Source organism: Nicotiana tomentosiformis, chromosome 12 (assembly GCF_000390325.3).
Source record: "Nicotiana tomentosiformis chromosome 12, ASM39032v3, whole genome shotgun sequence".
Classification (NCBI taxonomy): domain Eukaryota; kingdom Viridiplantae; phylum Streptophyta; class Magnoliopsida; order Solanales; family Solanaceae; genus Nicotiana; species Nicotiana tomentosiformis.
In genome coordinates, this window is record NC_090823.1 from 2,036,501 (window position 1) to 2,057,902 (window position 21,402).

A 21,402-nucleotide genomic window follows, 5' to 3' on the forward strand; every position below is an offset into this window, starting at 1 on the left:
CGGAATGATAAAAGAAGAATGCGATAAACATGAGAAAAGAATGAGATTACATTTATCCAAATCCTATAGATATGCTACGATTCCAGAATATTATGCAAACACGACATCAAGGAGAGGAAGTAAGGGTTCATGTCCGAAATGTTATTGATAAATGAGGAGCCAGTGCGATACGTAAGTTATGATAAAGGAAATAACCTAAGAAAGATTATGACATCATGACCCTTGAGAAATATTTAGATAGGAGTTGGGATAGTTAATGGTACCATATGAGTGTTACGTAAATAAAAGAGAGTGCCACTAAAAAGACAGTCAAAATATCAGTTCAAAAACCCTACAAGCGCAAGGGCATGGAGGTAAGTAACTACGGATAATTATAGGCGAGGAAAGGACATCAAAAATTCTGTCGAGTATACGATGTAATGAGCTCACAGCTTTACAAGAGTCAGAGGGTCCTCCCTAAGTACTACAATGAAAGACTAGCCGAGGAAATAAGGAGGAAGGATTCAACCTAAGCATATTGACCTAAAGAGGAAATGGTCTTATAACAATAGTCTCACTACAACAGTGTATGCACTCCATAAGAAAGTGGCACCTACCGTGGCTAATGAACGGGAAGTAAAATCAAAAGTAATATTCGAAATCGTATAAGTTGCACGAAATTCCGGCATGTGTGGAAACTAAGATAAGCTAAGTATGCACACAACAAGGGGCAGAAAGACTAGGAAAAGTAATAGCTTACGTTTAAAGAAAGATGAGAAGGAATGAAAGGAATTATGCGATCAATGATCCAGAGTTAGTTACGTTATGAACGCTCATAAGATTTTGGAGTATTATCCATGCAGCATATATGTTGACAATCATACAGCTGTAGAAGACTCCGGTATAAGTTAAAGGAAAGAATTGAAACCGGTTAATAGACAAAGGGTTGAATTGTTAGAACATGGATATTCCATAGCGTTTATGAAAGGCTAAAGTAATAACTAATACCATGAGCCGCAGATCAGAAGATAGCTTAAGCCTACATAAAGGCTGATCAGAAGGAAGAGGAAACTAAAGAGTTACATCAACTAAGTAAATCAGGAGTCTGATTATTGGACCAAGAAAAATTATAGACCTCGTGATTGAGAACATTGTAGGATCACTCTTAAATATCAGAGGTACAAGAGAGATAATACAGTAGCCATATTCTATAACGGCTCTACGATAAATCCAGTTAGAAGAGTACCAGCCTCATAAGAAATCAGTATGAAGCTCTCACTGGATTGTGTATGCACCAGAGGTGCAAGTATTATAATAGAGCTTCAAGTTGTGGATGTAAATTATACTTATATGGAAGGGAGGTCATGAAAGAGATAGAAGATGTGATGCGAGACTTTAAGGTAAGTAAGGTAAAGGTGAACAACGTACGAGATACTCAAATACAGAAGGTGGTGAATAGTCATACTTCGGATAGAAGACTAGAAGAGCTGGATTCAGTATCCACGAATTATAGCGGCGTCGTCAGTGGCATATTTTCTAGCCTATGGATTTTATGTATCGAGAGGTCTAGTTAAAAGATTAAATAAGAGTTAGCGACGATGTGATGTCTCGCTTGATGTTCCAGGATGACATAAGGAAATCTATGATGCAAGCAAGTTGAAGGAAGGTTGCGAGTAGTATAAATAGATATGTGTAGATCGCAAGCTAAAGTATGGTATAGAGATAATGTTTTAGGAAGACATGAGTAAGGACAAAGAAAGGCAAGTGAGAAGGTGACGAGAATGGATAAGTCCTCGGGATTAAACCCATGAAAACAAGAGAGCTAATGGTTTCTCTAAGTTATGGAAAGTTCAGTATAGCCTGAATGAACTCAAAGGATTGTAAGACTAATAGCATTTAGAGGAGATAGAATGATTCCGTGTTAATAGAATAAGGGTGTAATTGTGATAGATAAAGGATGACGTTTGGGCCTTCGATTAAGTAATGATTTGAAAATAAAAAGGGGGATCTCATGAATTGTACAGGATTAAAATACCCACGTAAGGTGAATCACGTTGGGATGCTATGAAATACGGTAATGAAAATATGGTGGAAAATCACTTCAAATGTTCCTCGATGCAACGTGAGCCCTAGTGATTATGCAAGAGGTCAAGTTATCAGTGGTAGATTATGGATCAACATTAAGGTGAATCAACAATGGATGGGTAAAAGTTACAAAGTATGAGATGAGATTAGGTCATAAGTATTAAGATAAACAGTAATGAAGAAGCATTAAAAGACTTAGCTTTATGCATATAGGATGAGCAATGAGAGTAACCTAGAGTTTGGTAACAGACCTCAGTAACAGTAAACCGAAGTAAGAGTTATGGTATAGTATGACCTACTTAGATGTAGTAAAGCCATAGATGCCCAGAGGTACAACTTGTCATAATTCTATATATGTTCACAAAGTAAGGCCTAGAGATTGGCTAAAAGATGGAGAAAAGAGGAGGAAAGAGTCGCATAGGCGCACATACAAAGTCAGAGTCGTACAAGCTGCATGATAGAAGGTAGCAACAGTTACGAGATTAAAAGAATTCCGACAATAAGTCATGGTGTGAGAAAGAGGCCTAAAGGGGGGAATGCCCTGTCCTTTGGATTTATTTACAAAACAGTTGCCTAGATGGCAAGGAGAGTATTAAAGTATTCGGAAGACATAGGTTATGAAAATGATAAGTGCATCAGTCAACATTCGAGGACGAATGTTCCAAAGGGGGGAATGATGTTACACCCCATATTTTCATACGTGGAAGTACACCATAAGTAAATTAATAAAAGCTCGGAAATGAGATGTTACATCCCGCATTTTCGTACGTTAATGTTTCATCGTAAGTTAATCGACGTAGACTCGGGAATGAGATTATTTTTGAGGTTATAAGCATGTATACTATTTATAACAGGCGATAAGTAAGTGTCGTGAAGGTTAAAGGGTAATCGAATCAAAGAAAATAAGTTTCGTTGAAGGTTGTCAATTTGGGATAAAATATGGTCCGAGCTATAATACCTGGTATTTATGGACTAGTGCCATACAAGGTACCACATGACTATGAAAGTAAGGTATATGAGGTATGTAAAAAGTGAGTATTTTAAGTAATTTAGGATAATTCTCATTATGTGGGTAAATAATTAATTATTTATTTAAGTGGATAAGTGTAAGAGCTATTTTGTCCACGTGGGACAATGGCAATTAAAGTAAAGTATGACTAATGTGTATGAAGGATTCGGTGGTGTCACATTTTGGGGATAAGCATGCTTGCTAAGCATTGAAGTTTATTTAGGTAGCAATATTTAAGGATATATGCACCAACTTATCTCATTTTTATTGAAGAAGGTTATTAAAAAGGCAAAAGATTTAACGGCATTTATGGACTCCTTTCCTTACCGTAAGCAAAGTCCCATCCCTAATTAGTAATATTGTTCATAAGTCTTAAAGTAAGATGCTAAGATTTGCTAAGCTTACGGATGGAGTTCAAGCAATTTGTTTGAAACTTCATGATACAATAGCAGCGTGGAATCGCGATTCTAAGCGAGTACGGTATAATCTTTCTCAAGGATATCATATGGATTTTTCCCTATTTTGATCCACCGTTACGTTTTTTCGCAAAAGACGTGTGTTAGAGGAATTGTCAAGAAAATCGGCTCAGGTATGTTAAGGCTATCCCTTCTTTCTTTTTGGCATGATCCATACGATACAAACGAAATGAGTAAAAGCACAATTTTCATAAATGACTCTATTCATAGAAGTACTAGGGGTGTCTATATTCTTGATTCCCCATGTGAATTATTATTATATCTTCTGTTCATGGGTCTCAGAAAAATACGTATTTGATAAAGTTTATCCGAAAGGCATATTGATTTTATGACATTCCAAGAAATCTTATTAACGTATTTCTTATGCATTTCTTGCATTTATACATGTACATTGGCACATGACCAGATGGCGTTATATACACGTATATTATATGTATATGGGATACGGGAAAAGGTTACGGCGTTATATACGCACCACCACCTGATCAGCTGGTATACGTTGATGATTTGCCCACAGTGGCCGAGATGATATGATGGGATGCCCTCAGAGGCTTGATGATGTTATGAACGCATATACCTAAGCATGGTATAGCATTTATATGCATATGCATGGCATTGTAAATATTAATGATTCACAGAGTTGTTCAGACTTACATGTTGAGTCTTTTACTCCATGTTTCTCTCATGTCTATTATTTACTGATTTTCATTCCTTACATACTCGGTACATTATTTGTATTGACATCCCTTTTGCCTGGGGACGCTGCGTTTCATGCCCGCACGTCCCGATAGATAGGTCGAGAGTCCTCCAAGTAGGCTATTAGCTCAGCGGAAGGTGTTGGTGCGCTCCATTTTCTTCGGAGTTGCTATTTGTTCAGTATGATTAGGACATGCGTTTATTGGTATGGCGAGGCTCTATCCCGACCTTTATGATATTTATATACTCTTAAAGGCTTGTAGACAGATGTCATGTATACAGATACTTGAATGGCCTTGTCGGCCTATGTTTTAAGTAAATAATGGATCACATTGGCCTCATAGGCCCGTATGTCACAGGTATGAGTTTCTATATCAGGTTGGGTCATTCTATGTCGGGTATTCCCTCATGTATAGTCTGTTTATCTCATGACGCTCCTTCTGTCCCACTTACCTATGATGATGTAATAAGAAAGATACGTTATGTTGGTACTCGGTTGAGTAAAGTACCGGGTGCCCGTCGCGGCCCATCGGTTTGGGTCGTGACAAAAGTGGTATCAGATCAGTTTTGTCCTAGGGAGTCTACAAGCCGTGTCTAGCGAGTACGGTACATCTTTCTCAAAGATATCATACGAATTTTTTCTTACTTCGATCCGCCGTTACGTTTTTTCGCAAAAGACGTATGTTAGAGGAATTGTCAAGAGAATCGGTTCAGGTATGTTAAGGTTATCCCTTCTTTCTTTTTGGCATGATCCATATGATACAAACGAAATGAGTAAACGCACAATTTTCATAAATGACTCTATTCATAGAAGTACTAGGGGTATCTATATTCTTGATTCCCCATGTGAATTATTATTATATCTTCTGTTCATGGGTCTCAGAAAAATACGTATTTGATAAAGTTTATCCGAAAAGCATATTGATTTTATGATATTCCAAGAAATCTTATTAACGTATTTCTTATGCATTTTATGCATTTATACATGTACACTTACCCATGACAGATGGCGTTATATACGTGTATATTATATGTATATGGGATATGGAAAATGGTTACAGCGTTATATACGCACCACCACCTAATCAGCTGGTATACGTTGATGATTTACCCACAGTAGCCGAGATGATATGATGGGATTCCCTCAGAGGCTTGATGATGTTATGAACGCATATACCTAAGCATGGTATGACATTTATACGCATATGCATGACATTGTAAATATTAATGATTCGCAGAGTTGTTCAGACTTACATGTTGAGTCTTTTAGTCCATGTTTCTCTCATGTCTATTATTTACTGATTTTCATTCCTTACATACTCGGTACATTATTTGTACTAACGTCCATTTTTCCTGGGGACGCTGCGTTTCATGCCCGCAGGTCCCGATAGACAGGTCGAGAGTCCTCCAAGTAGGCTATCAGCTCAGCAGAAGGTGTTGGTGTGCTCCATTTGCTCCGGAGTTGCTATTTGGTCAGTGTGATTAGGACATGTGTTGATTGGTATGGCGGGGCTCTGTCCTGACCTTTGTGATATATATGTACTCTTAGAGGCTTGTAGACAGATGTCATGTATACAGATACTTGTATGGCCTTATCGGCCTATGTTTTAAGTAAATAATGGATCACATTGGCCTTATAGGCCTGTATGTCACAAGTATGAGTTTCTATATCAGGTTGGGTCGTTCTATGTCGGGTATTCCCTCATGTATACTCTGTTTATCTCATGACGCTCCTTATGGCCCACTTACCTATGATGATGTAATAAGAAAGATACGTTATGTTGGTACTCGGTTGAGTAAAGTACCGGGTGCCCGTCGTGGCCCATCGGTTTGGGTCGTGACAAGTATGACTATTACTTAGTATGAGTCCCGTTTTGTGGATTTGGCTTGTCATGCTCTCCTTTTACTACCTACTAAAGGAGAGAGAGTGAGGAGGTTTATTGAGGGACTCACTCACCCTATCAGGCTTCAGATGGCCAAGGAGACCAGAAGCGAGATTTCTTTTCATGTAGCTGCTAATGTCGCGAGGAGGATCGAGATGGTTCTTGCATAGGAGAGAGGGCAGAGGTCTGATAAGAGGTCTCGTCAGTTTGGTGGTTTTAGTGGTGCCTCGCCTGGAGGCAGGGGTAATTTTGGTAGGGGTCATCCTCCCAGACCGTTTCATTCAGCACTTCATGCATCTCCGGTGCTTCAGGGAGTCATGGTCCTATTATGCCTTACTCTGGGCAGCCAACATTTGGTGCACATTCAGCTCCTATCAATGCACCACCACTCCAGAGTTACTACAGTGGTTATCCGGCCTATTCGGGTCAGCTTCATCTTCAGCAGCCACGGCATCAGGATGGGTGTTATGAGTGTGGGAACATTGGTCACATCAGGAGGTATTGCCCTAGGTTGGCGAGTAACAGATCTCAGCAGGATTCTCGTGCCATCATACCGGCACTAGTTGCTTCACCACCTGCTCAGCCAACTAGAGGCGGGGGTCAGGCAGCTAGAGGTGGAGGTCAGGCCATTAGAGGTGGAGGTCAGGCCATTAGAGGTGGAGGTTAGACCGTTAGAGGTGGAGGCCAACCAGTTAGAGGCCGTCCCAGAGACGCAGTTCAGAGTGGTGGGGCCTAGCCTCGATTTTATGCTTTTCCAGCTAGGCCTGAGGCCGAGTCTTCTGATGCTGTGATTACAGGTATTATTCCAGTTTTCCATAGAGATGCTTCAGTTCTATTTGATCCAAGATCTACTTATTCCTATGTGTCCTCCTATTTTGCTTCATATTTGGTTGTGCCTTGTGATTCTCTGAGTGCTTCTGTGTGTGTATCTACACCGGTGGGAGACTCTGTTGTAGTAGATCATGTCTATCGTTCGTGTGTGGTTACTATTGATAGTCTTGAGACTAGTGTGGATCTTCTACTTCTTGATATGGTAAATTTTGATGTCATCTTGGATATAGATTGGTTGTCACCTTATCATGCTGTATTGGATTGTCATGCCAAGACAGTGACCCTAGCCATGCCGGGGTTACCTCAGTTAGAGTGGAAAGGAACTCCTGGTCATTCTGCCAGCAGGGTTATTTCTTATATGAAAGCTCGGTGTATGGTAGAGAAAGGGTGTCTAGCCTATTTGGCTTATATTCGCGATCCCAGTGCGGATATCGCTTCTATGGACTCAGTACCAGTTGTTCATGAATTTCCAGAAGTATTTCCTGCAGATTTGTCGGTGATGCCACCCGATAGAGATATTGACTTCTGTATTGATTTGGCTCCGGGCACTCAGCCCATTTCTATTCAACCATATTGTATGGCCCCGCCAGAGTTGATAGAATTGAAGGAGCAGTTACAAGACTTGCTTGATCAGGGATTCATTAGACCCAGTATCTCGCCCTTGGGTGCACCAGTACTATTTGTAAAGAAGAAAGATGGCTCTCTGAGGATGTGTATAGATTATCAACAGTTGAACAAGGCCACTATAAAAAAACAAATATCCGCTGCCAAGAATTGATGACCTATTCGATCAGCTTCAGGGTGCCAAGGTATTTTCGAAGATCGATTTGAGGTCTGGTTACCATCAGTTGAAGATTATGGCATCTGATGTCCCTAAGACAACTTTTCGGACTCGATATGGGCATTACGAATTCCTAGTGATGTCATTTGGATTGACAAATGCCCCAGCAGCATTTATGGATTTGATGAATCGTATGTTCAAACCCTATTTGGATTCTTTTGTGGTGTATTCATTGATGATATCTTGATTTACTCCAGCAATCGAGAGGAGCATGAGCAACATCTTCGGAGTGTGCTTCAGACTTTGAAAAATAATCAGTTATATGCTAAATTTTCAAAATGCGAGTTTTGGTTTAGCTCAGTTGCCTTTTTGGGGCATGTTGTATCGGCAAAAGGCATAAAGAGGGACCCCAAGAAGATTGAGACTGCTTAGAATTGGCCTAGACCTACCTCAGTTACAGAGATCCAGAGTTTCCTGGGTTTAGCAGGTTACTATCGTCGGTTCGTGGAAGGGTTTTCATCTATAGCAAGCCCATTGACCAGACTGACCCAGAAAGGTGTCCCATTCAGATGGTCAGACGAGTGTGAGTTGAGCTTTCAGAAGCTCAAGACCGCTTTGACTACGGCGCTAGTATTGGTATTACCCAAAGGTTCAGGATCGTATACGGTATATTGTGACGCATCTCACATTGTGCTTGGTGCAGTATTAATGCAAGATGGCAGGGTGATTGCATATGCGCTGTGGCAGTTGAAAGTTCACGAGAAGAATTATCATGTTCATGACTTAGAATTGGCAGCCATTGTCCATGCGTAGAAGATTTGGAGACACTACCTCTACGGTGTCTCGTGTGAGGTATTTACTGATCATCATAGCCTTCAGTATCTGTTCAAACAAAAAGATCTTAAGTTGAGGCAGATAAGATGGTTGGAGTTGTTGAAAGACTATGATATCACCATTTTGTATCACCTCGGAAAAGCCAATGTGGTGGCCGATGCTTTGAGTAGAAAGGCTGGGAGTATGGGCAGTCTTGTGTATATTCCGGTTGGTGAGAGGACGTTAGCTACAGATATTCAGACGTTGGCTAATCAGTTCGCGAGGTTAGATGTTTCGGAACCCAATCAGTTTCTAGCTTGCACAATCACTCGATCTTCTTTATATGAGCGCATCAGAGAGCGGAAATATGATGATCCTCATTTGCTTGTCCTTAAGGACACGGTGCGGCACGGTGATGCCAAACAGGTTGTTGTGGGGAAAGATGGAGTTCTGCGAATGCAGGGTCATATTTGTGTGCCTAATGTTGACGGGCTTTGTGAATTAATTCTTGAAGAAGCACATAGTTCCAGGTATTCTATTCATCCAAAAGCCGCCAAAATGTATCAAGATTTACGACAACATTACTGGTGGAAGAGAATGAATAAAGATATAGTTGCATATGTAGCTCGGTGTCTAAATTGTCAGCAAGTCAAGTTCGAGCATCAGAGACCTGGTGGTTTGTTTCAGAAGTTAGAAATTCCTGTGTGGAAGTGGGAGCGTATCACTATGGATTTTGTTGTTGGGCTCCCACGGACCCAGAGAAAATCTGACGCAGTTTGGGTTATTGTGGATAGGTTGACCAAGTCAGCACATTTCATTCTAGTGGAAGTTACCTATTCTTCAGAGAAGTTAGCTGAAATTTACATTCGTGAGATTGTCCGCCTACACGGTATGCCCGTGTCTATTATTTCAGATCAAGGTACGAAATTTACCTCACACTTCTGGAGGGCTGTAGAGTGTGAATTAGGCACACGAGTTGAGTTGAGTACATCATTTCATTCGCAGACAGGCAGACAGTCAGAGCGCACTATTCATATATTGGAAGATATGCTTCGCGCTTGTGTTATAGACTTTGGAGGTTCTTGGGATCAGTTCTTGCCACTTGCGGAGTTTGCTTATAATAATAGCTACCAGTCGAGCATTCAGATGGCTCCATATGAGGCATTATACGGAAGGCGATGCCATTCGCCAGTTGGCTAGTTTGAACCGGGAGAGGCTCGGTTGTTGGGTACCGATTTGGTACAGGATGCCTTGGATAAGGTCAAGGTTATTCAGGATCGACTTCGCACAGCTTAGTCTAGGCAAAAGAGTTATGCCGACCGTAAAGTTTGTGATATTGCATTCATGGTTGGAGAAAGAATATTACTCCAGGTTTCACCTATGAAAGGTGTAATGAGGTTCGGAAAGAAGGGCAAGTTGAGCCCTAGGTATATTGGACCCTTTGAAATTCTTGAAAGGGTGGGTGAAGTAGCCTACAGGCTTGCATTACCACCTAGTTTATCAGCGGTTCATCCGGTGTTCCATGTGTCTATGCTCCAAAAATATCATGGTGATCTGTCCCATGTTTTAGATTTCAGCTCAATCCAATTGGATAAAGATTTGACTTAGGAGGAGGAGTCGGTGGCTATTCTAGCCCGGCAGGTCCGGCAGTTGAGGTCTAAAAGTTATCCTTCAGTTCGGGTGAAATGGAGAGGTCAGCCGGTAGAGGCATCTACCTGGGAGTCCGAGTCAGACATGCGGAGTAAATATCCCCACCTTTTCTCCAGCTCAGGTACTTTTTCTAACTCCGTTTGAGGACAAACGTTTGTTTTAGAGGTGGAGAATGTGATGACCCAAAGTGTCATCTTTAAATTTGTTAAATAATTTTGTGTTCTAAGACCTCTAAAAGCACTATTTATCATTCCTCGACTCGTGTGCGTAGTCCGTATAATTTTCCGAAAAATTTTTATGTGAAAAATGTATTAAAATGTGAAATAGAGCCTTAAAACTCAACTAAGTTGACCTTGGTCAACATTTTGGGCAAACAGATCCAGATCAGTGTTTTGAAAGTTCCAATAGGTCCGTATCGTGATTTGAGACTTGGGTGTATGCCCGAAATTTAATTTGGAGGTCCCTAGCTCAAGTTATGGTCATTAAACGGAAACTAGTAATTTAAAGGCTAAAGATTTCCAAAAGTTTGACCACGGAGTTGTCTTTTTTTATATCGGGGCCGGAATTCAATTCTGAAAATTTGAATAGCTCCGTTATATTATTTATGACTTGTGTGCCAAATTTGAAGTCATTCCGGATTCATTTAACATGTTTCCGCACAAGTTTTGTAAATTGAAAAGTTTGAAACTCAAAAGTTTGAATCGAGGTGTGAATTGTAATTTCGATGTTATTTGATGTGATTTGAGAGCCCGAGTAAGTCGGTGTTATGTTTTAGAACTTGTTGGTATATTTGGTTGAGGTCCTGGGGGCCTCGGGTGAGTTTCGGAGGGTTAACGGATCGAATTTGGACTTAGAACGAAATCTGAAGGTTTCTGCCATCTGATGTAATCGCACATGCGGAAATTCCATCACAAGTGCGAGCTCGCAGAAGCGGCCTGGGCAAGCTGGGCAAAAGTCCGCAGATGCGGAAACTTGAACGCACTCGCGCGTCCGCAGAAGCGGACTCAACGATCGCAGAAGCGGAAGGCAGCGCAGGTGCGCATTTTTCCTCCGCAGATGCGAGGCCTCGCCTGGAAGCCCCACTTCGCAAATGCGAGATTTTTCTCGCAAATGCGGGCTCGCAGGTGCGAAAATATGGTCCGCAGATGCGGAAAAGACTAGGCAGAGCCCATAAATTCGGAAGTCGCCATTTTTACTCATTTTTGAGTTTTAAATCTCGGATTTGGGCGATTTCAAAGGGAATTTTCACGACTTTGAATTGGGTAAGTGTTCTATAACCAAAAGTGATTATATTTCATGAATCCATGTCTATATTCATCCTTTATTTCGGATTTAGATGGAAGAAATTGGAACTTTTGTAAAACTTTCCAAAAACGGAAAATTTAGATTTGAAGGTCCATTTGACATCGAAATTGGATAATATTTGTATGGTTGAACTCGTATCGGACAGGGTGTTCGAATTTCGCAAGTTTTTCCAGAATTCGATACGTGGGTCCCACTGTCAATTTTTAAGATGAATTTCGGATTTTAATCCGGAAAATTAGTAAATTCATATAGAATTAATTCCTACAATTTGTATTGAATATATTGAATTGTTTATGACTATATTTGAGGATTTCGGACACTAATTCGCGAGGCAAGGGTGTATTGGAAACTTGAAATTTGGTTGCGAAGCGAGGTAAGTGTCGTGGTTAACCTTGACTTGAGGGAATAGAACCCTTAAATTATTTGTTATGTGAAATGCATGTGAACGACGTATAGGCGAGGTGACGAGTGTCTATACGTCGTCAAATTAATTATTTGCATAATTATTTGAAAATCATAAATTGTTCTAAGACACGAATTAATTGTTATAATAATCGTTTCTCTCCTATTCTTTGTCAAATATTAATTATGAAATTCCTGCAGTAATTGTTACATGCTATTTGATTTATGTGTCTTAATTGTTACTTGACATTTAGCATATTAAATATTAAACTGCCTATTTTTTCCATAATTTTCACAATTAATTGCTAATTGCCATTGTTTGTTCATAAATAAATTATAATTATTGTGTGCCTTGATGCTTAATAGTTTCTCATTGGACGTGGTATTTATTGGAGTAATTTTTATTATATTTATGAGTTTTTGAAATATATTGGGGGAACGGGTTGCACGTCACAACGGAAATGAATGTATATATATATATATATATATATATTGGGGGATCGGATTGCACGCCGCAACAGACTTATTTAAAAGTCTATATTGGGGGATCGGATTGCACGCCGCAACAGACTTATTTAAAAGTCTATATTGGGGGATCAGATTGCACGCCGCAACAGACTTATTTAAAAGTTTATAGTCCATATTGGGGGATCGGGTTGCTCGCCGCAACAGACTAATTAAAAAGTGTATATATACTTGATTAAAATAAATATATGGGAGGATTAAAAATGAATATGTTGTGGGAGTGGGGTTGCACGCTGCAACGGAAATTGATGGAAATAATAATTGGTTATGACTGCTGAATTGGCTTCAACTATTAAAATGAGTTACCTGATTTATTTTTATTATTGTTGTTATTACTATTATTGCGTACAAGTTATTGTAAGTGACCTGCCTTAGCCTCGTCACAACTTCGTCGAGGTTAGGCTCAGCACTTACCAGTACATGGGGTCGGTTATACTGATACTACACTCTGCACTTTTTGTGCAAATTTCGGAGTTGGTCCCAGCGGCGTACCATAGACTTGCTCAGATTTTAGCTACCCATAGGAGACTTGAGGTATAACTGCATGGCGTCCGCAGTTCTGATGTCCCCGTCTACTTTACTTTAGCTGTGTGTTTGTTCTCAGACAGCTTTATTTTATTCAGACTTTTATTTCTATTATTTTAGAAACTCGTGCACTTGTGATACCAATTCTGGAATGGTATTTCAACACTGTTATTTTATGGATTATTCACTACATTTCAGATTTTACTTCCGCATTTAATTCTTTGTTATTAATAAATTTAAAAAATTGTTTTAAAATGGATAATATTATTCTAACATTGGCTTGCCTAGCAAGTAAAATGTTAGGCATCATCACGGTCTCGAAGGTGGAAATTTCGGGTTGTGACAGGTTGTTGTCTGCCAACTGAGGTTCCCTCCGTACGCTAGACGAAATTGTCAGTGTCGTACGGGAAAACCAATATCATGAGCAATTGAGAGAAGTGAAATGAACAATTAAGAATGAAAGTTGATTGCATTGATGAATGAAAGCTATTACAAAAGGCTACGCGGTGTCGAGGGTAAGAGACACCAAGAAATGTTTGCTTTCTTGAATGTTTGAATGCTTGATCCCCCTAATAATGCTTAAAAAAATAAACCAAAGTTACATAACTTGACCTATCTAAGCTGGAGAAGCACACTGAAAGTAAATGAAGTAAAACTACTCTATATTTACGATGAAGAAGGACTTAGTTTTCTACAAGGTTGAAACAGGTCTGTTGGCATCAACTTTGTCTTGAGCATCAGGGTTTGCGCGCGTGGTGCTGTCGACACGCGCGACACTATTTGCATCGGCATGCGGCTGGGCGCTAGCACTTGGCATCAGTGTCTGCGCGCGTGGCACTGTCTGTGCGCGCGGAGCTGTTGGAATCTGCCTGCGGTTGGGCACTGGAGAGGCATCAGGATTTGCGTGCGCGGAACTGTCTGTGCATGCGGCATTGTGTGTGTGCGCAACACGATTGGCATTTTCCAGCCTCTGGGCACTGGAAAGGACTATCGGTGGGGCGATAGAGGCACATGAGTGCTTGTCACTAGGCGCTGCCGAGACCACATGGCTGACCGTGGCGCTGGGCTTTGAGAGGCTTGACAGGACTCCACGGGGCACGTTCAAGGGGTCATGGGGCATGGCTAGAAATCAGCCCATGACATTGTCCCCTACTTGAGTTGGCGACGTCCTCGGAGTCTTATCTACAAGGTGATGATTGATCAGGCTCTTTTAGGCTTGGAGGTTTGTTCCCCTCGGTCTTGTGAGGTGGCTTTGTGAATGATGCTCCATGTCTTTCCGGAATGATTTCAGACGGCTGACATGGAAGACTGGATGGATTTTCCACCAGGCTGGGATATTCACCTGGTATGTGGCTTTCCTAGTGCGTTTTTCAATGGACAAGGGTCCAATGTATTTTTGCAATAGGCGAGGGTCATAGGTCCTGTGCAAATAAGTACCGCTTTGGGGTTCTTAGTATCCCTTTGTCTCCTGTTTGATGTTGGACAAAGCGAAGGTTTTGCTCGGCATACCTCTTTGCCCGCTCTTGGGCTTTGACAAGATAGCTCCGCACTATCTCCAAATTTCGCTCCCATTCCATCGAGAAGTTGGCAGATCCATGTGATTTTGGCATGTTTGGTGCATTCACAGTTTGTAGGAATAGCGGTTGTTGACTGGTAATAATTTCAAAAGCGCTTTTGTTTGAACTATAGCTCTTTTGGGAATTGAAACACAATTGAGCAGTATCCAGAAGCTTCACCCAATTCTTCTGTGATCCGGTTGCAAAGTGGCGGAGATATTACTCCAGCATGTCATATTACTCCAGCATGTCATTGAACTGTTCTGTCTGGCCATCTGATGGTTGATGAAAGCTTGAATTGTGACTCAATTTTGACCCGAGGCACCTAAAGAGATGGGTATGCAAGGTATAATAAGGGGTTTGGCCCCATTTTCTCCCATCATCAGGAGCATGTTGGCATAAGGTACCGGTATAGTGTTGGTTTGCCTCAGGAATTCCAATCCCACTATCAGTTCGAAGTCATCTATGATTGCCACGCGTAGGTTAAATCTTCCTTCGTATGGGCCAAGCTTCATTGGCACTTCTTTGGTGATTCCACTCACTAGCTGGGGTGGTGATTTGATAGCCTTGACACGGCCCCTACTCTTTTGCACAACTAGACCGAGGCGCTGTCGAGGCTAAGTAGTCGTGGGTAGCACCCGTGTCTATCATTGCCCGAATGGGTCTGCCGTTTACTTTCATTTCGACAAATATTAAGGTCCTCTCTTGTGTGGGAGGAGGCCTCTCACCCACTTTCTTTTTCCCTTTCTTGGCGATTGGGCATGCGTCCTTCTTAGGGTTACCAGCACTAGTTCCCACTAAGGTATCAGGGATGCAGCCAACAATTGCATTGAAGGCACCTACTTGTTATGTCCCATCTGAATCATCATCTGGCCCATCTTCAACAGTCCGATGAGCGTTGATCTGTGTATATGGGCATTCATTGTTCCAATGTTGTCCGCCGCAATGACGACATTCTGAAGGGGGCTTCCTCCCCTGATTGTTGTTAACGGATGCAGCGATGTTGCTTCTTGAGGAAGGAGTCTTAGATTTTGTTGCATTTCGATCTCCTTCATTTCTGCTAGGGCCACCATTGCTAGGTTGGCTCCCACCGTATCCCCCTCGGATAGGCGGCTGAGACCTATCCTTCTGAGTTTCCATCTGATAATCCCCAAGGCATTCTGCAGCTTGGATCGCCTTGGCCAGGGTATCTACCCTTTGTCTTTGTAGCTTCATACGAGCATGAGGTTTCAAACCTTCTGTGAATACAAAGAGCTTGTGGTTATCCCCCATATCCCGTATGTTTGCATGAGCGCAGAGAATTTTCGCATGTAATCCCGCACTGACCTGGTCTGGCGGAGTTTCTGAAGCTTTCTCCGTGCATTGTATTCCACATTTTCAGGGAAGAACTGCAGGTGTATGGTTGCCTTCAGTTCTGCCCATGTCTTGAGAGTATCTTCCACGGCCCTGATGGCTTCGTATCTCACTCGCCACTATAGTTTAGCATCACACTGAAAATACATGGCAGTATTTGCTACCTTTTTGGCTTCTTCCAACTCCCCCATGACATCGAAGTACTGTTCGATGTCGAAGATGAATTTCTCCACTTATTTAGCATCCCGAGCTCCGTTGTATGGCTTTGGCTCAAGAATTTTCATCTTTTGTGGTATAGGAGTGAGGTTCACAGCACCCTTGATTTGATTTTCGCCTCCTCTGAGAAGGCCTTGTAGGTCAGCATTGACAACATTGAGCTGGCCTGTCAAGTTGTCTATGGCTTGCTGCATGGCAGTCACCCTGTCTGCCTCTAGTTCGCTATGGGCTAAATACTTGGCACGCTCCTGTTGGAGGTCCTCGAATTTGCCATAAATTTATGTTGCCTCTGTGGCTGCCGTTTGCCGGTCTCCTTCAGAGTCGCGGCTGATGTTTTCTATGTCAACTTTGTCCCAGAGCATTCTGCGGTCCAGGTCGTCCAACCTTTACACTAGGCTGGTTCTCAGATCAGGCACTGTATCCACGATGGGCTGTAATACGTCAACCGTCTCTTCAAGGGTCGCGATGCGATCCCCATGATTCACCATGGTCAAAAAATGGTGGTAATGGCAAAGTGTTCCCTCGTCCGATGTCGAGCCTAGGCTCTGATACCAAATGTTACGCGGCGCTTTCCTGAGATTCCTTGGAAGGGCGACGTAAGGCTAAGCAACCGATGTCAGTGCAGTTGTTGTCTGCCAACTGAGGTCCTCTTCGTACGCTAGACGACATTGTCAGTACCGTACAGGAAAACCAATGTCATAAGCAATTGAGAGAACTGAAATGAACAATTGAGAATGAAAGTTGATTGCATTGATGAATGAAAGCGATTACAAAAGGCTACGCGGTGTCAAGGGGGAGAGACACTATTAGAGAGAAATGTTTGCTTTCTTGAATATTTGAATGTTTGATGCCCCATAATAAATCTTTAAAAAATTAAACCAAAGATACATAACTTGACCTATCTAAGCCGGAGAAGCACACTGAAAGTAAATGAAGTAAAACTACTATATATTTACAATGAAAAAAGGACTTAGTATTCTATAAGGTAGAAACAGGTCTTTTGGTAGCAATTTTGTCTTGAGCATTAGGGTCTGCACGCGGGGTGCTGTCGGCGCATGCTACACTATTTGAATCTGCCTGCGGCTCGGCGCTGGCACTTGGCATTAGGGTCTGTGCGCGCGACGCTGTTGGAATCTGCTTGCGGTTGGGCACTGGCGAGGCATCAAGATCTGCGCGCGCGGCACTATTGGCATCATGATGGTATGTGCGTGCTTCATTGTCTGTGTGCGCGGCACTGTTGGCATTGCCAGCCGCTGGGCACTGGCGAGGACTATTGGTGGGGCGACATAGGCACATGCACCCTTATCACTTGGCACTGCCGAGACCTCGGGTCCAACCGTGGCGCTGGGCGTTGAGAGGCTTGCTAGGACTCCACGGGGAGCATCCAAGGGGTCATGGGGCATGACTGGAAAGAAGCCCATGACAATACTCATGACTGGAAGTTTGGAGTTTATTAAAAAAATTTGCCAAGAAAAAAATAAAACAAGAAGAATAGCAGATCTTGGAAAGAGAAACCGAAGACGCTATACTCAGACACCTTGGAAATAGTTACCAATTCTTGGATATGATTTCTACTCATGTTTTTCAAGATTTTACTGAAACAGATTGGAAACATAGCTGTTTTATCAGGAAATAGTAGACCTGCTAAACAGAAAGTATCATAGTACGTCGTCCTTCCCTGTCCGTGCGCGTTTTTCTTCTCTACCATGACGAATCAAAGGTCAAACGTGGTTAGAAAATTGAAGAGCTTAATATTGTTCGGAAAATTTAATACCAAAAGGATGTTAGCAAGTAGAATTCCATAACATAATCTCTTTTCAGCAACAAGAGATTTGGTTTAATCCCAAATCCAGATGCACAAGAGAGTAAACTATTACATCCCAAAATGCAGACGTACAATGCTAAATCTAGCTTTTGCCAGTGTGTAAAAGGCAACAACAACAACAATAATAAACCAAGTGTAATCTCACATAGTGGGGTGTAGAATGTATGTAGACCTCACCTCTACTCTGATGAGGTAGAGAGGTTGTTTCCGATAGAACCCCGGAGTGTGTAAAAGGCTTAACACCAAAATTATTTGAGTGTGTCACTAATGTTTTTCAGGTACCTAATACTCTTTATTCATTATACAATCTTCTAACAAGAACAAACCTATTGATGAACCAAAAAAAAAAATGGTGAACAACCTCCAGGACAAGATTTTGCCAACCTTCTCAAGTTTAGTCGGAATGGAAAAACTCCTGGTAAGAGCTTCAAATGGCGGTTACAACCTTCTTAAGTTTAGTTGGAATGGAGAAAATCCTTGTAAGAAGCACTTTCCTCTGTAGTGGGCCCTATGCAGCACGAATCTTGATAAAAGAAACAAAAAGGATAAAAACTATTACATCTCATCAATTGCATATATAGTCAAAAGGATAAAATCTAGTCGGAGAAACTCCTGATAAGAAGTGTTTTCCCTTTTAGTGGGCCCCATGCATGCATAAAACAAGACACAAGCTATTACATATCATCATATAATTATGAGTAAATAATGTAGTTACTGATGTGATACCTCATTTCATAATCATAAAAAAAATACGGGTCTCAGCCCATTTTTATATTTTTCGTAAATACGGGTCTCGGCCCATTTTTATATTTTCACGGCACCTCGTGCCCATAATTAAATCATATCACAACTGCACGGACAATTCACGTGCCAATTATCCTTATTATTTACTCACGGCACCTCGTGCCAACATTTTAATTAATAATCCGCCTGGCAATAGCCACAAGCTTTCAATTTCAACATAAATTAAATTGTTATCAATTTACCAACAACAAGACAAATTGCACAAGTTATAAAAGTAAACACAAGAAAATCACAACATCACATGAACATTATCAACACCACAACCCCACATCATCACATATCGTCCCTGACAATAGCCACCTTTATCGCTCATATTGCCACCCTTATCACTCCTATAGCCACCCTTATCGCTCCGCCCAGACAGTATCAATAGCCACCATTATCGCTCATATTGCCACCCTTATCACTCCTATAGCCACCCTTATCGCTCCGCCCAGACAGTATCAATAGCCACCCTTATCGCTCCTATTGCCACCCTTATCACTCTTATAGCCACCCTTATCGCTCCGCCCAAATAATATTCCAACAAACACAACAACAGTGAAATGCCACCCTTATGCCCACATAATATCAACGGTGAAATGTCACCCTTATCTTCCCAAAATAATAACTCACACAACACAATAATTTACACAAAAAATTAACACGGCAACATAATAAAATCAATTCATATTACAATTTGCCCAATGGCCATAACCAAATTCCAAAGATATAACAAAAATTAATTAATTTCACAATAAATAGCCCAAGGCTTCACACAATGTATATAACACCCAAAAATAATCAATAGAGATAAAAATTACTCAGCATAAAGCAAAACCTTCATTAATGCAAATTTAGATATTATATTAACACTTATTCTTAAGCTCGCTTAAATTAATTATTTGCATAAGAAAATTTATATTGGAATTAATTTTCAAGAAATATTAAACCAGCAATACTCAAGAAATTTTATAAATAATTCAAGTAACAATCACATCAAATTATCATATAAAAATAAATTCAACAATAAGGATTTAGGCATGGCAAACAGATGATTTAATAATTTTCCATAATTTTCCAATTTACTACACAATAATGCCTAAGACTTTAATTCAATGAATTGTGCACGTATAAGCCCGAGTACGTACTCGTCACCTCGCGTACACGGCTTTTCACATTTCACAAATGGCACATAAGACTCAATTCTTAAGGGGTAATTCCCTCGCTCGGGGTTAAGCAAGACACTTACCTTTTTGAAGTTAGGCCGATATTCTAAAATAGCCTTCTTGCTTGAATTGACCTCCGAACAGCTCAAATCTATCCAAATTAATTGTATAACTTCATTAAAATTCGTCGGAAATAATTCCGGATAATAATACGTCGACTTAAAAATTTATTCCAAAAAGTAAACATAAGTCAACAAGGGACCCGCTCCTCGGAACCCGACATAATTTTTATGAAATTCGAACACCCATTCCGATACGAGTTCAACCATACCAATTTTATTGAATTCCAATAACAACTCGACCTCCAAATCTTAAATTTTCGTATTTGGAAGCTTTTACAAAAATCTTAATTTCTTCCATTAAAATCCGAATTAAACGATAAATATAATCATAGATTCATGAAATATAAACACTTTAGGATATAGAAAAATTACCATAATCCATATGGTGAAAATCGCCTCAAAAATCGCTTCAATCCGAGCTCCATAGCTCCAAATATGTTAAAAATGGTTGAAACCTCGAAATATAGCTACTGCCCAGGTATTTACTCTTTGCGATCGCGGAAAATGCTTTGCGATCGCGAAGTACAAAAATTTTCAGCCCCAAAATTGCTCTTCGCAATCGCGGAAAACCAATCGCAATCGCGAAGAACAAACTCCCCCAACTCTTCCAGACAGCCTCTAGTATAATAGTTATAACTTTTTGTACAAAATTCCAAACTAAAAATGGTTTAATTTTCTGAAAACTAGACACCAATAGATATAACTTTTATTTTTGGATCATCTCCAAATTCCTTATAGATTGCGAGATATAAGCTTCCAAAGTCGGGTCAGTGCAACAGAGATTTGTTATACGCGATCGCGAAAGAGCTTCCGCGATCGCGATTCACAAGGCCCCAAACTGTTGTTTGCTCTTCGCGAACGCGACCAAAAGTTCGTGACCGCGATGCACACCTCTGTAGGCAGAAACCAGCAATTAAAATGGCCTAGAAATGGTCCGAAACCACCCCGAAATTCACCCGAGCCCCTCGGGACCTCAACCAAATATACCAACAAGTCCTAAAATATCATACGAACTTAGTCGAAGCCTCGAATCACATCAAATAATGCTAAAACCACGAATCACACCTCAATTCAAGCCTAATGAACTTTAAAATTTTAAATTCTATATCTTGTGCCGAAATACATCAAATCAATCCGGAATGACTTCAAATTTTGCACACAATTTCCAGAATCGAATTCCGACCTCGATATCAAAAAGTCAACTCCCTCCCCCCCTCCCCCCTCCCGGTCAAACTTCCCAAAAATTCAACTTTCGGCATTTCAAACCTTATTCTACTACGGGCCTCCAAATAATTTTTCGGACATTCTCCTAAGTCCAAAATTACCATACGGAGCTATTGGAATCATCAAAATTAAATTCCGAGGTCGTTTACACATAAGTCAATATCCGGTCAACTTTTTTTTCATTTAAACTTCAA